A 15,601-nucleotide genomic window follows, 5' to 3' on the forward strand; every position below is an offset into this window, starting at 1 on the left:
TCTCTGTCTCTGTAAATAAAATGGAGGTTTTGGTTAGCTGTCTGCTCTCTGGCCTCAAGTGATTTCTTCCTAACATGGGGGGTTAATAAATTATGATGAGGAATTAAACCAGCCGTTTTGGTTTTTAATCCTTTATAATTCACCTCAGCTCTGGATGTTAGAGTCATGGTTAATAAACTCCTCAAAAGGAAGCAGAGGTTCCCTTCTGTTTTATGGTTACATTGATTGTGTTTTAACAAGTGCACTAAGCCAAAATTATGTAGAAATTAAATAAAAATCAATGCAAATGAATGATGATATTTGATAAAACACAATGAATGATGCAGATTCACCTCGGTGTAACTCCACTGAGTTCAATGGAGTTACACCAGGCATGAACTACTCCCGATATGATCACGATACCTTTGGGGAAGGGGGGATGTTAAAGACAAAAAAAGCCTGCAGTTTCTTTCACTGCATTTTTAAAAATGCAATTTTTTAAACAAAAGGATCAGATGCTGAAAAGAAAATTAGGTCACATATTTGTTAGATGCAGTTTTGTCAGTAATTAGAAACATGGGTATCCAAGTGATGTTTGTATTCTATACTGCCTTTATATGCATTCAGTGGGGATTTCAGAATAAGCCTACCAGTATCTTCTGCAATCACAATACCAAGGGACTTTATCTATCTAATGAATTTATAGAATGTCAGTCACTGTAGTATTAGATGCTTCCCCCACTGCTAACAGCTATACTGAAAAAATCAACAGCACAGGTCCACATTTGGGTCTGATAGGTCACTTTGGAATTTGTGCATCAAATATGGCTTTAATGTAGATTACATATGTTCAATGTTTGCATGGTACTGGAGTGCATGTTGGGCGGCGGGGGGAATGAGCATACATACATAATTTTCAAGTACTATAAGCAGAAGCAATAAACTCCTTAGACCAGTTCCTCAGTTTTGGTGTCCAAGACCCCCAGTCCAGCAAAACGTATCCATTTGATTAATTTTGAATGTAATAGGCCCACCCCACATTTTGAAAGGTAAGCATGATCTTAAGTGCTTTGCTGAATTGAGACATAAGGTAATATTCTGAAAGTATGGATAGCTTCTGAAAGTAATTGTGCCAGGCTGAGAATTAAATATTGTTATGTAGAAGTGGTCATTAGAACTGGTAATAATTCTCCCATCACCCCTGCCCACAGAGTAAAATTAAGAGGTTCTTGCAAATCCTTACTGCTGTAAGTAAGCATTGTGTCTAGTTACATAAGTAAGGATTGGCATGATCTGGCCATAATATCTAACTTGTAGGAGTTTGCAGTACTAAATATATGAAACCTTTTAAAATCCTAACAGTGATTTTTTCCAGCCAATTTCTAACATCTCGAGAGTTTGTTTACAAACATGAATTTATGATGAGGTGTAGAAGGGAACAATGAAGTGCTGTAAATAACTATGAGCTAAGTCTGAAATGTGGAACAATCTAGCCCAACAAAGGCCCATTCCACACTGGGATCAGAGCTGTTAGCTACAAACATGTTTAAACACAGTGTGAACATAGATGATCACCTGAAAGCCAACATAAACTTGACAGTCAGCCTCTAAGGGGGGGGACACTGCAGAGTGTGCCAAAAATCCCCATTATACTTCTCTCATCCCATTGATGCCTGACTATGGCTGTAGCAGCCCTGCCAGGCTGTGAGCAGAGCAGTGCCTTCTCCAGCCACAAACGGCAGCTTTTATTCCTGCCACCTGCTGACCAACCAAATGTACACTGCCTGCCTCTTCGCTGTGCAGCAAGAGTGGACGTGACCTCTGCCTCCCACTGCTGAGAGGTCTGATGTGGAGAGCCATGCAAGAGCTTAGCAGCAGTAGCTTGTGCTTCATCCTGGCTCTGCATCAAAAGACTCTTTGCAGCCAGGCTGAAGAGATTCTTGGGCCTATCTTACCTACAGCCAAGAACATGCAACTGGAATTAGCCATGGTGGAGACAGGAATGCAAGCTGGAAAGCAGTTAAGAACTGAAGTAAAGAGCTACACGAAGGAATCCATTTGCAGTGCACAACAACTTTTATTGCTCCTAGAAAACCTGTGTACAGTGCTGCATATTCTTAAGCACCACCTTCTAGCACATTATTTAACTAACTACATATATACAGACATCTCATTTAGAGAGCACACTTGTAACAGTGGGGACTGAGGTAGTTAAAGGAGACATGTAATAGAGGACCTGGGAGAGAGCGAAGGGGGGACAACCTGAAAAGAGAGACAGAAGGGGGAGAGACCTGAAAGAGGAGAAAAGAAAGAAATATGGACCGTGGGTGGAGTAGAAGGAACAACTGTGGCAGTTTGAGTGGCTTCCTAGCAAAGGAGAAAGAAAAAGTAATGGGTGGATCTGAGGGAGGGAAAGGAAAATGGAGGCAAGCGCAGACAAACAAGAGAGAAGGAAGTTCAGGGAGGAAAACAGATGGGAGGAAAAAGAGCATGTCAGGACAAAAGAGGAAGTGCTGAAAGTGTAAAAGATGAAGGGTAAGAACGGTATGGAATGAGGGTCAGAGGGAAAGATGGCGAGAGAATGGAGGGTGGTCATGGGAAAGAAGTCTGAAAATATTAAAAGGCGGGGAGGAGAAAATTGGCAGAAAGGAAAGAGAAAAATGGAATAGAGTAACAGTGAGAGATGGAGGGAGAATGAAATAAATAAATGAACAGGAAAGGAGCAATGGAAGAAAGCGCAGAAACAGACTTCAAGACTAGTAGTTAGATGCAATTTCTTTGGTGCAGGGACTGTCTTTTTGTACTGTGTTTACAGCACCTAGCCCCGTTGGTCCTGGTTCGTGACTGGGACTCATAGGCACTACAACAATACAGATAGATAATTATGTATTTGAGCTCTTCAGGGCAGAGGACCTATGTCTGTATCTGTTTGTACAGTGCCTACCACAATGGTGGAACATGCAGCAGAGAGTGAGCAGAGTGAACTAGCTTTAGAAGCCCCAAAAATACTTAATGCAGTTTCCAAAACCTCAGCCTGCACAAGATTCACTCATTGTCCTTAATTACTGGGGATATTCTTAACTTGCTTTTAGAAATTAAACTCAAGAGTTTATGCAAGAAATATACTTTGAGCATCATCACCAGACAGTGACTTTCAGTGCCCTTTGGAAATGTGGGTCCCAGTGTACCCCTCCACTTGCTGATGTTGAGCTACACAAGGGGAAAAATGCCAAAATGGGGAGTGGCACCTCAACAGCACCCTCTCCATTCTCCCAACTGCAGGAAACCCTTCATGGGGGTGGATTGCTTGGGGACAGGGAAGGCAAGGACTCTAGGCCTCCTCCTCATAATTCCTCTCCAAAAAAAAAAACAGAAGAAATTACCGTAAACAGACTCTTCCTCAAAGGGCAACTGCTGTCCAAGTTCAGTAGGGAGGCAGGTGATTTTCTGAGGATGTCTGTTCCCTTTGTGGATACCCATTTTTTCTGGCAGATGTCCAGGCTCGCAGAGATGGAATCACCTGCTGCTTTTTGGAGGGCTGACAGGGCCAAAAATCACACCCTGAACTCTTTAAAAAAAAAAGAGCTAGAAGGGAATGCTACAAGTGCAGGAACATGGGTAAATGGCTACTGTGAGAGCCATAGAAGAGGTTTAAATAATACATAATGCTTCATCCAGCCAGCTATGTTATCTGGAGCTTTGCCCCCAGTAATATCCCATTTCTTTACCGTGGACCTTTACATTTTAAAAGTTTAGCAGTGCAATGAGACCATACACTTAATAAAACCACAAGTAAAACTACCGTAGCTGGGACAGGGGTGAAAAGGGAATGGAGCAGCTGAGAGCATTCCTGGTAAAAACCTCACAAGGCATACTGTACAATTCAGACATATTTGTGCCCTGGAAACATTCTGCAGACACAGCAGTAGACACTTAAGAGCACCACCAATTATTCACATGACTTCTGGCACCCTTTCAGAACACTGTGGAACCGGAAGTGGTTGTGGTAAACGTATTTTCTGTGCAGTTGTCTTTTCTGACAAAACAGCTCAAATATTTTGACACCAGCAATAACCAATTCTTAGGCATTTCCTTTACTGAAAGCTGCAGACTTCTGCAAGTTGAGAATTAATGACAACTTACTTAAACCCTCTGTGCTCTTTTCTGGAAATAATCTCTTACAAAGTTCAAGTCCTACCCATATTCAAACCATATTCTCTCTGTCTCCCTTTGCAATAAGATGCAAAATGGACTCTGCCACAACAAATTAACTGAGCTTGTGGAAACTATTACTTTGAAGATGAAACATTGTGTTGTGTCCGTTAGCACTATTACAGGCAGTCAGTCTGTTAGAACATATTGGGCGATTATAGGGTAGTCTTTTCAGAGAAAGCCATGGGTTTCAAGTTAGCAGTAACCATCTATCAATTCCTGAGATTATGCCATGATTTACTATCACAGCATCATGTATTCTCTGATTTTCTGCCTCCTGTGAAACATTGTGCTTTCCTTTTCTATTGATGTATCAACTATAATAGTTACAAGCAGCTACAGAAAAATCAATAGTGAACTTTCATTACTGTGCACATAAAGTAAAGAGTACCACGCTGTGAGAGCACCTTGCTGTTAAATAGTCACCAGCTGCAAGGTACACAATAAATGTCTGTTATTTCGGTCTAAATGAAGGATGTCTGAATTTGAATCATCAAATATCTGGGATTTTTGACTCAACTGGATCCTATGTCAAGTTACTCTAGCTGGTAATTCTTTTACAGGGTAGGTGCCAAGGCTGATTTGTCTTTTCTACACTGGGAACTGTTTGTTCGTTTACCCCAAAAACTGAACTAGGAAAGTAATATCAAGATGAAATATTTCACTGCTTTGTTTTGCAATAATTTAATTAAATTCAGCTGGACAGATATAGTGACAGTTGCTTTAATGTTCACTAGTCCACATTCAGAAAACTTCCTCTGATTAAAGCGAACGGTACAATAACCTCTATGTTAAATACCCAGTCACCACCACCTACTAAAAAAGTTTCACTATATTACCAAAGACATAGAAGATACAGAGATGGCATTTGGAATATTTAACATGTTCAGTGGCCTTCTGAAGCACACCTTGGAAGAAAGTAGTATGATTTTTAGATTAAATATGATTTACATGCCTCTGGGAGCACATTAACTTCCAATTAGTGAATGTAAATCAAGAATGCAGAGAAACAAAAGAAAATTTATGAGCTGATAGCCTGGGATATGATCAGGGCCCTTGGATTTCTCCAGCAGTTAAGTATCATTTTCTGCAACAAGGGTGGGAGAATGCTGCAGCAAATTTTAGCAGTTCCTCTGGCATTTCTAGGATATGATCATGTATAACCAGAGATTCCACTGTTTGCTGCTGAATACCTTTGAACTTGAAAGTCTGCATGTTTATATAATATAACACACAAGGGTGCGGGTGTATACTTAAATTATATCCCACAAAACATATATCCCCCTTGTTTCAGTACTGCGATTTAATGGGAAAGCAATATTTCGCGGTCATGACCTCACATTTAAAGTAAGAAACTCAAGCTTCTTTAAAGATTTCTGTGGCTCCAGCCAGTGTAACTTTTACAGTTAATTTAGAAAGATTAATGAAAATCTGTAAAAAAAGAAAGAAAATGAAAATATAAATCCCACTCTTTAAAATAAAATAGGAATGGGAAATGTAACCCTGTCCACAAGTAAACACTGCTGAAACTCACAGCTGGAAAAATTCACATGCTCTGAGGTGCAGTGGGACACTTACTTTCAAGTAGGACCTAGCCCAACTACCAGTCAGTTCAGTAGGAATACTCCTATTGATTTCAGTGGGAGTTGGATTGGGCCCCTAAAGGGGAAGCAGTAGGTGACAGTTAGTAAGCGGTGCACTTGAGCTCAGCCAAGTGCCCACCAGAACCCTGTGGAAGAGGAAACAGCAGTGGAAGATGGACTAGGATTAGAAGTCTTTACAGAGATTTGATAGTGGAGGCAGAATTAAGGGCCTGATCCTATGAGGGGTTGAGCACCCTGAACTCACATTGACTTACTTGAGGGCACTCAGCAACTCACAGGATCAAGCTGTTTAGCCACAGCAATGGTTCAAATTTGATTTGAGGTCGGGGATTTACTTAACCTGCTCACCCATCCCTAATTAGCCCTCATATTTACACCAGGGAAAACTTTTTAAATGAGCTCTGCTACTCCACTGTAGAAGCTTATCTGAATAGATTTGTGACTAGGAAAATGAAGGAGGTGACTGAGAATTAAAGCTCACTTCATGAGAATGTCGTGTTCAAAATAGAATGGCAACTAAGTATAAAATAAAACAATATTTAGAAAGGAAGGATGGGATTTTGGTTAAGACACTGAACTGGGACTCAAAAGATGTGAGTTCAAGTCCTGGCTCTGCCACTGACTTCCTGTGTGACCTTAGACAGGTCAATTTCTCTCTCTGTGCCTCAGTTCCCCATCGGTAAAATAGGGAGAATAATACTTCTTTTTCCCCTCATCTCTGTCGGTCTTGTCTAAACTGTGAGTGCTCAGGGGCAGGGACTGCTTCTTGCTATTTATTTACGCAGCATGTAGAACAGTTGGGCTTGATCTCCACTGGGGCCACAGACACTACCGGAATACAAATAAATAATACAATTTACGGACATGAATCTACAGTTAAGTTGTGCTATGGAAAGCATCACACTGTGGGGTAAAATTTCAGTGGAATCTTTACTCAGCCACTACATGTGTGTGCACAAAATTGTAAACTTCTGCATATGCAAGTTAGCAACTGATACAGAAGACCCAAATGGGGGAAATGATTAATACAGATTTTAACATTTGCATGTGTACAGGTGTTAGACTTTTTAAAGTACATATGCAAGCGTTTGTACCTGCAAAGTGCCTGTGCACATGTGGAAGCCACAGGATGAAATCTATCTCTGCAATTTAAGTATCCAAACCACTTCTATTTCCAAGCATAAACAAAAAGTCTTGGTAGAAAAATTATGTTACCACTTCTCAGACAAGTAACCATGCTATGTAAAAAGAAAGATGGTTTGAAATATTCTAGTAGTAAATCACAGTTTAACTGCATTTAATGGTAGTGAAAGGTCAAGGTTTCTGAAAGTGAAGCTTGCTTTTTATCTATGGAACAAGAAGCAGCAGTGTCCAGTTTTGACCCAGAGGGACCACTTTTATGGGGGGAAAAGTGGAAAATCTCCATGCCCATTCATTCCTTGGCCTCTCTGCCAAGAATGCCAACAGCAGTACCTATTATCTGCACAAATACAGATTCTGACACTCAGTTCTGGTGGTGGATTTTGTGACATCCACATCTGCCAGTGAGGAATGGGACTTCCCACCCCTTCATTTTACATAGGCCACCAAGCTGGCATCAGATGACTTTTGATCATCACTAATGTTGGATGGATTTGAACCAGTGGCCTAGATGGGAAGGCCCCATATTTCATTACCAATCTCGAGCCATCTTTATAGTTGTAAAGTCTACACTGTGAAAAACACAGACGCTACCAATAAAGACTATCCCATATGTAATAATAGTAAAGCTCAAGTTTTTCATTGATAATATTATGTAAAAATAATCACACTTTATTACCACTACTGTTGTTACACCATACTGCATAGCACATTACTGAACCATAACAATTAGACAAATCTTTATTCTCATTATGGTAACTACTTGCCAGATATAGCAAAATAGATATTATGAACAACAAACCCCCCTACTGTTAGCACTGAATGCATGGAAAAGAGTGAGGCTGTCATTCCATTCTGAACACACCTCATTGTACTTATATAATATATATAAAGTAAGAGCTACAATGGCTAATGTACTTTGAGATTTTTTTTGGTCAGTATCCCTGCTGCTCCCTCTGCCTCATGCTTTGGAGTGCAGAAGACAAAAATCACACTATGGATTTACTGTCCGTCATACACAAACTACATTTCCCCAGGCACTTGGATGAATTAATAATTTAAACAATGTCAAAAAATTATTGATAAGAACATGGCTTTAATAACCTTGTTAGGAAATCACTTTGACAATGGATATTTCCCCCCCCCCCAGAAATAAGATGCTGGTTGGTCCCTGAATTATTTTCCTTCATTTTGGCCCCTGGCTTTGTAATCTTGCCATGTCGAAATGTCAGGGCCTGATCCTCATCCCATTGAAACGGATGACAAAAGTTCCACTGATTTCCATGGTGTGGGATTGGGACCATGAACGGTGAACATAGTGAGTGTGTCTGCACTGTTTTGTTGCTGCAGTGATGCTCCCAAACAAAGCTGCGGGTGGGCTCCATCCTGCTGAGCACTCTGGTCCAGATTCAGCAAAGCGCTTAGCACACACATTAAGTTAAGCACACACTTACCTGCTTTGCTGGGTTGGGACCAGAGTGCTCAGCCTCTTGCAGGACTGAGCCCTTTAAGGTAAGAGCTAAAATGTTCAGGTGAATACAAACAAAAGACTAAACAAGAAATGTCATTTGCTTAATGGAAAAAACATTTCCACTCACATTGTAGAATGTGCAAAACTTCAAAAAAGTACAAACGGTCTATGACTGTGTTCCATTAGGAGAGGGCTGTGTGTTACCATACCATACAGAATATGTTGCTATGGTTAGCACTTAAAACTTATACAAACTTAAAGCTACCTATCAACCAGACTCCACAGTATACCTAAATATTTATGTTCTTCATCTGTATTTTTGTTGTTGTTGTTTGGTTTTCTTTTAATTACTAAATTAGGTATCTATTATGTTGGCAGAAAAACATGGCACAATACAGGATCTCTGAGATTAGTAAATCACTAAAACATCTTTACTATAAGCTATATTTTCTCATTTTAAAGAAAAGACGTTACAATTCTTGTTCTTGTGGGGATTTGGTTACACCTAATGGCATTGTGTAGCCAAACAAGTTTCACAGAATAGTACAAAAGTAAAAGTAGTATGGAGCTCTACTCTTACCTATAGAGCATCATAATATAACTGGCTGGCCTAACATTTTAGCCAAGTTGATAAAAGTTTTAAATGTAATAATTAAATGTAAATACAGTCCTGATCCAAAAACCAGAAGAATGCCTTTAAGCTAATATTTATAACAAGAACTGTTTGACTGAGCTCTCTTGTAAATTTTATCATACCTGAGGCAGTTTTCCTCATTCGATTAGCTGAAAAACTGAATTTATCCCGAGGCAAACCAGACATCTAGTACAGGCTAAATTCAGCAACTGGAGCTTAAATTTGGCTTAATATATCCCCACTTGGATCTGCCTGTTTAATTCTCTTTCATATGATAACATGGCTTATTCATAGTCTGGACTTGCCACCTGAACAAACTGAACCTCATATCTTATTCTAATAGAATAAGAAAACTTCGCAAAAACACAAAAGTTCTGGAATGAAAATCAAACGCAAACTTAGGTTTTAAAAAAATGTTTTGTAAAGGTCTACAAGATTAGCACAGAGAGGTTTTTCCCTAAGGAACACTGCTTTTTATGATCATGCATTTTTCATAGAGACAGATGGGCTTTATAAAAGGATACAGCCTGCTACTCAAGAGGGTTTCAGTGACAGCTGCACTTCTGAGTTCTAACCACAGTAGAAATTTATATAGGCTATATTTTCACAAAATATTTGTACTTCTTCTTTGGTCATATTCATTCCTGGTGTAATTTCACTGACTAAAGTGGAACTACACCTGAAATTAATCTGCCCATTATTCCTCTAATAAACAGTGTTTAATTAGTAAAGGGGAAACATAATATTCCAACTTCCTCCCCTAAAATGCCTATCTAAAGAAAATGTGTTTCTTTATTCCAAACATTCAATACCTTCCCATCCAAGGAATGTATATTTCCTCATTCCTCTAGGTTTTATTGTGGTTTGTCATTAACTAAATATAACACCTTATTTACCTTTGTGCTCAGCTTCAAGACTTTTGAAAGATTGCTCCAACCACCATTTCCAGGAATTTCATAAATAATTACACTTATTTTAAATATTCATAACCTATAAATTGTAAACATTATATCTTGACAAATCAGGTCCCTATGACTACCGTTAGTAGTCAACAGCTCTTGAAACAAAGAGGCCCTGAGAAGAACAGTAGTCAACAGTCAACAGCTCTTGAAACAAAGAGGCCCTGAGAAGAACGTTTTACAAACTATTCTTCAAGAATGAATTGCACACACAATTTGGTCTCACCTATTCTTTTTTTTTTTTTTAGCTCTTTCATTCAAAATCTGATCCTATTTCCTACTTTTATCAAATGTGGTACTTTACTCCTGATTTACTTAAAGGAAGTTATACACTGAATAGATTAGGGCACATTTGGTTACAGAAATGTTTGGAAGCCTGCTGCTAAGGTGAATTATTGGGCGAATGAAATCATTAGCTTGCTTAGAAGTACAAATATTTGCCATATTTGGTGAGCTGAATATTTCTAGCCAATAATCATACTGTGAACAGGGGACTTTTCTAGGAGTCAAGTAATATGGGTTCTAATCTATGTTTATGTCTACACTTAACGGCAACATGTAGAGTACAGACACTGCACACCCAGGTAGCACTATAAATATCAGTGGAGACAGTGAGACACAACTTACGTGAGTAGTGTGCCCCACATGCCTGAACCCCCAGTATACATACCCGACACTGTCCACACAGCTCTCTGCATGCCCAAGTAGAGCCTCCCATGTCTATTTTTAGCAGTGTAGTGTCTTGCTGCCAGACCCTTTCCACACCACAATAAATGGCTCTGGCAGCAGTTCACTCAGTTTCCCCACCACCTCCCTGCTGCCAGATACTTCCCCCGCTGCCACCACCTCCCTGCTGCCAGATACTTCCCCCGCAGCCTTTCACTGTAGCACATAGCTACACACTGAATAACAAGTATGGATCCCACCTGCCTTCTTTCCCTGTGGCAGGTAGTGACACGTTTAATGCCTGTAGTGTATACACCACCATAAGTGTAGATAAAGTCTATTATCTGCCATAGATTCCCTCTATGACCTTCAGCAAGTCACTTCTGCCCAAATTTTCCAAAATATCTATAATTTTGCATGTTCAACTTTAGAAACCTATGGGGAGTCTTATTTTTGATAGCCCCTAAAATAATATAGTTACTATTCAACCTTGCATATGGAAAGACACAGTCACTGTCTTCAAGGGTATATAGTTTAAAGAGAGAAAAATAAATAATGTAGGGAAAGGATGCAAGTTACAAGCATGTGGTCACCAGAATGTATGACACATGGTTTATTAGTTCCAGGTTTGCTTGTTTCATTCTTTGGATGGGCAGGTAGGAGAATAATGAAGAAATAAATTGGACAGAAGGAAGGGAGGAAAGAGGTGAAGGCATGAGGAGAAAAAAGAAGAGGAAAGAAAGAGGAGAGAGTGGGAGGTTCAGGCATCTGACTGCTGATAGGCCAAAAAAAGTCCAAGTGTAAATGTCAGTTGTGACCTCAGCAGGCTGAGGCTGAAGGGTGCTTCAGCTGCTGTGTATGTGGTAAGGAGGCAGAAGGAGAATGAAAGTCTTTAATAGAGCACCCAAGTAGTTTGTGTACATCAACTATACTACTGTATTTGTCCATACGTTTTCCCTACAGCTGAGTCCTTTGAGAAACAGGGTTTAATACATTTACAAATTTTATCTATGGCCCACTGAAGTCAATAGGGATTGGAGGAGGACTTAAATTAATTTCTACTTTGAAAAATTCTCCTCTCATATCTTAAAATGTTGAGAATATCAGCATTCTCATTTGTGGAACTAGAGTAGGAGCCGAGAACTCCAAAGTCCAGAGAGGCAGGAGTGGAATTATGGGTTCTGTGCATGTGCATGGCCAGTTGGTTCATGTGATGCAGACAGGAGTGGCTGGTGAAATGAAGTAATAAAAATTAATTAACATTCTTTGAAAAGTACTTACACAGCTCCTGCACAGTAACCATTTTTCAAAGTTAAATCTCTCATTCCCTTTCATTTTTCTTTTCAAAATTCCCAAACCAGTGAGAGCTCTCTATAGATTAATAGCACACCAAATTTCAGTGTTTCAAGTTTGGAACATGGCGGGGGAGAATCTCTCTGAAACCTAAATATTTCCCCCCCTCTAAAGGCCAGACCCATTTTTTGGAAAACATGCAAAAGTGTTTTCTTCAGAACCCAAGTTTGCTTATCTTGTATGCAAAGTTTCAGCTTAGAGCACAATTTGATGACAGAGGTATGAACCCCTGAAAATTGAAGATTTAGTGGGAATACTGACAGACTTTTACTGTGACTATAGGGCTGCTACTGGCACCACTATAATAATTTTTTTTGTCTTCATCTTCAGAAGTAAACTATAGAGAACACAAATTCTATGTTTGACAGAATAGCTATTGCTAGTTCTTGTAAAATATGTAATATATTCCAGAAGACCTAAGGGTGTACTCTCCAATAAGGATGGAAAAAGATGTGCGCCCCACTGTGAGCTCACAGTAAGGCTGTTTCATGTAAAAAGTTGGTAATTAGTCCCTGAGTGAATAAAGTAGATGAAATAAGAGATTGGACTTACTGTAGCAGCACAACATGCGTTTTCTAGTTGCTAGAATTTAAAGGGTGTATGGGTGGGCGAGGGGTCTATTTCTGCTTATTTTATTTTACAAGTTTTTAAATCTTGGAAACTAATTTATTACATTAAGCTTAAACATGTGTACTTTAAAATCTAACTAAGAGATACAAAGATAGATAGGAGACATATAGACTGCAAAAAAACCTGAATTGGTTGAATAATTTTATAAAAAGTACTACAGATTTTCTTACTATACATGTCAGATGAATTTCATCCCAACTGATTTCAATGTGATGATGGTGATTTATCCACATAAAACATTAGTGGTCATAGAATCTTTAGTCAGAAGATAAATATTTTTTATAATGAAATCAAATCTCTTTACCCATAGGTACGACCACAAACGTTAAAAAAAAATCCTACCATAATAGCTAGAATAAAAGAAAATCAAAATTATAGTTAAGTACACATTATGAATAATCAGCTAAATACACAAGCATCAGGAAGCAGCAATGGGCCCAATAGTATAATAATCTTCTTTGCTCTTGCCCAGGGGTAGGCAACCTATGGCACGGATGCCGAAGGCGGCACGCGAGCTGACTTTCAGTGGCACTCACACTGCCCAGGTCCTGGCCACTTGTCCGGGGGCTCTGCATTTTATTTAATTTTAAATGAAACTTCTTAAACATTTTTAAAACCTTATTTACTTTACATACAACAATAGTTTAGTTATATATTATAGACTTATAGAAAGAGACCTTCTAAGAACGTTAAAATGTATTACTGGCACGCGAAACCTTAAATTAGGGTGAATAAATGAAGACTTGGCACACCACTTCTGAAAGGTTGCCGACCCCTGCTCTAGCCTGCAAAGCTGAAGAAGACAACAGAAATACCTTACATTTGTTATTTCCCCTTCATTGTTACTCATCCTCGTCAGAGGTGGACCTCTCCCCACCTTGTCTATCTCTTTAAAAAGTATTTACATTATTTATTACTGTAAAGGGTTCCATGAAAAAAATTATGAAGTAAATGCTATATTATATAGGGGTACTGGGCATCACAATGAAGCCTATATCATGTGTTCCCATGATATCAGTGCCTCATAATTATCTCCTGTGTTTTTCTACATTTGTTTTGCGCATAATTTTTGAGACCAAGGGGGTTTTCCAAGACCACAGACAACGGTAATACTTTATTAAGAATACCTCTCTAGAGCGAATTCATTAAGAAGTGTATTTTCAACTTGAATATGTGGCATTTTAGCCACAATACTATCACTCGTGTTTAATGTCATTGTTAATTGAAGTTATTTATATGGCATTCCTAGAATGGTTATCACTGTTCTATAGGAATGCTTAAAGCCCTGTGCACTGAGGTGAGAAAATATCACAGAGACAAATTCCATGCATCCTCCATTAAATCAAATTGAGCCACTGAACTCACAAAGGGTCGCATAGGCGTAACTAATGTCATAGGTCACAGGTAGCACAAGTGTAACTGAGGGCAGGATGTAGCCCCACTGACTCCAAAATGATACTGGCACATCTGGCAGCAGAATATGTCTCTCAACAGCACACACTTTGCCTCCATATCTTAAACAAAAAACAAGAAGAAAAAAACACCAACATATGAGTCAACAATGTGATGCTGTTGCAAAAAAAGCAAACATGATTCTGGGATGCATTAACAGCTGTGTTGTGAGCAAGACACGAGAAGTCATTCTTCCGCTCTACTCTGCACTGGTTAGGCCTCAATTGGAATATTGTGTCCAGTTCTGGGCACCGCATTTCAAGAAAGATGTGGAGAAATTGGAGAGGGTACAGAGAAGAGCAACAAGAATGATTAAAGGTGTAGAGAATATGACCTGTGAAGGAAGGCTGAAAGAATTGGGTTTGTTTAGTTTGGAAAAGAGAAGACTGAGGGCTGGTCTACACTAAGGGGGGAAAATCGATATAAGATATAATCAGCAGCCACGAACAAGAAAGCTGAAAGCTGAAGTCATATTATATATATCCTCACGCGACGCCGCGGGGGCCGATCCGTGTCTCTCTGCTCCCCCGCCACTGCCGCCGTGGTGGGTGGTGTGGAGTTTCGAGAGGATAGGAGGTTGGGATCGATATATATCCGAGATGATGATATATCGATCGATCCCTGAAAATCGATCGCTCTACTATACGACGGCGGTAGTGAAGACGTAGCCAGAGAGGGGACATGATAGCAGTTTTCAGGTATCTAAAAGGGTGTCATAAGGAGGGGGGAGAAAACTTGTTCATCTTAGCCTCTAAGGATAGAGCAAGAAGCAATGGGCTTAAACTGCAGCAAGGAAAGTTTAGGTTGGACATTACGAAAAAGTTCCTAACTGTCAGGGTGGTTAAACACTGGAATAAACTCCCTAGGGAGGTGGCAGAATCTCCATCTCTGGAGATATTTAAGAGTAGGTTAGATAAATGTCTATCAGGGATGGTCTAGACAGTATTTGGTCCTGCCATGAGGGCAAGGGACTGGACTCGATGACCTCTCGAGGTCCCTTCCAGCCCTACAATCTATGAATCTATAAGGAGTATGTGTATTTTTAGACTTTGGTGGTTCTTCATCTCTGCTAAGAACTGAATGGTTTTGTGAAGTTACAATTGAAAACACAAGTAATATTTAAGAACATAGAGCAGAAGTCAGGATTAAACTTGTGTTCTTTAAAAATATTATAATAATTTAACCTAAAATAGGACCTAATCCAAAATCTATTGAAGGCAAAAGATGCCCATCAATTTTAATAGGCTTTGGATCAAGCCCACAGTATCTGAAAGCAGCCATAGCTCAAAAGTTACATTTATAAGATGATGTTTGACATACTGATTCTGTAACATCATTGTTCATTTAATATAGTCTAAACTGCAAACTCCCTATTTATCTGTTTGTCTTTTACTTCACCTGCAGTGTCTGTGGGAATTTCTTACATGGTAGCAGCAAACTAGTGATTGTATTTCACTTTTGAAAGTAAACCATTTTAAATAATTGTGATAGTTGGTAATGT

General features: G+C 39.3%; 1 protein-coding gene and 1 long non-coding RNA gene across 12 annotated transcripts in view; one reads left to right on the plus strand and one right to left on the minus strand.

Annotated features, from left to right (window-relative positions):
- NR5A2 (nuclear receptor subfamily 5 group A member 2) overlaps positions 1-15,601 on the plus strand; it is a 118,305-nt gene that overhangs the window by 96,049 nt on the left and 6,655 nt on the right. The window lies entirely within an intron of this gene.
- The window catches only part of LOC120370783, a 111,457-nt gene that overhangs the window by 62,679 nt on the left and 33,177 nt on the right, over positions 1-15,601 (minus strand). The gene's annotated exons all lie outside the window — the stretch shown is intronic.

This window comes from Mauremys reevesii, linkage group 8 (assembly GCF_016161935.1).
Source record: "Mauremys reevesii isolate NIE-2019 linkage group 8, ASM1616193v1, whole genome shotgun sequence".
Lineage (NCBI taxonomy): Eukaryota > Metazoa > Chordata > Testudines > Geoemydidae > Mauremys > Mauremys reevesii.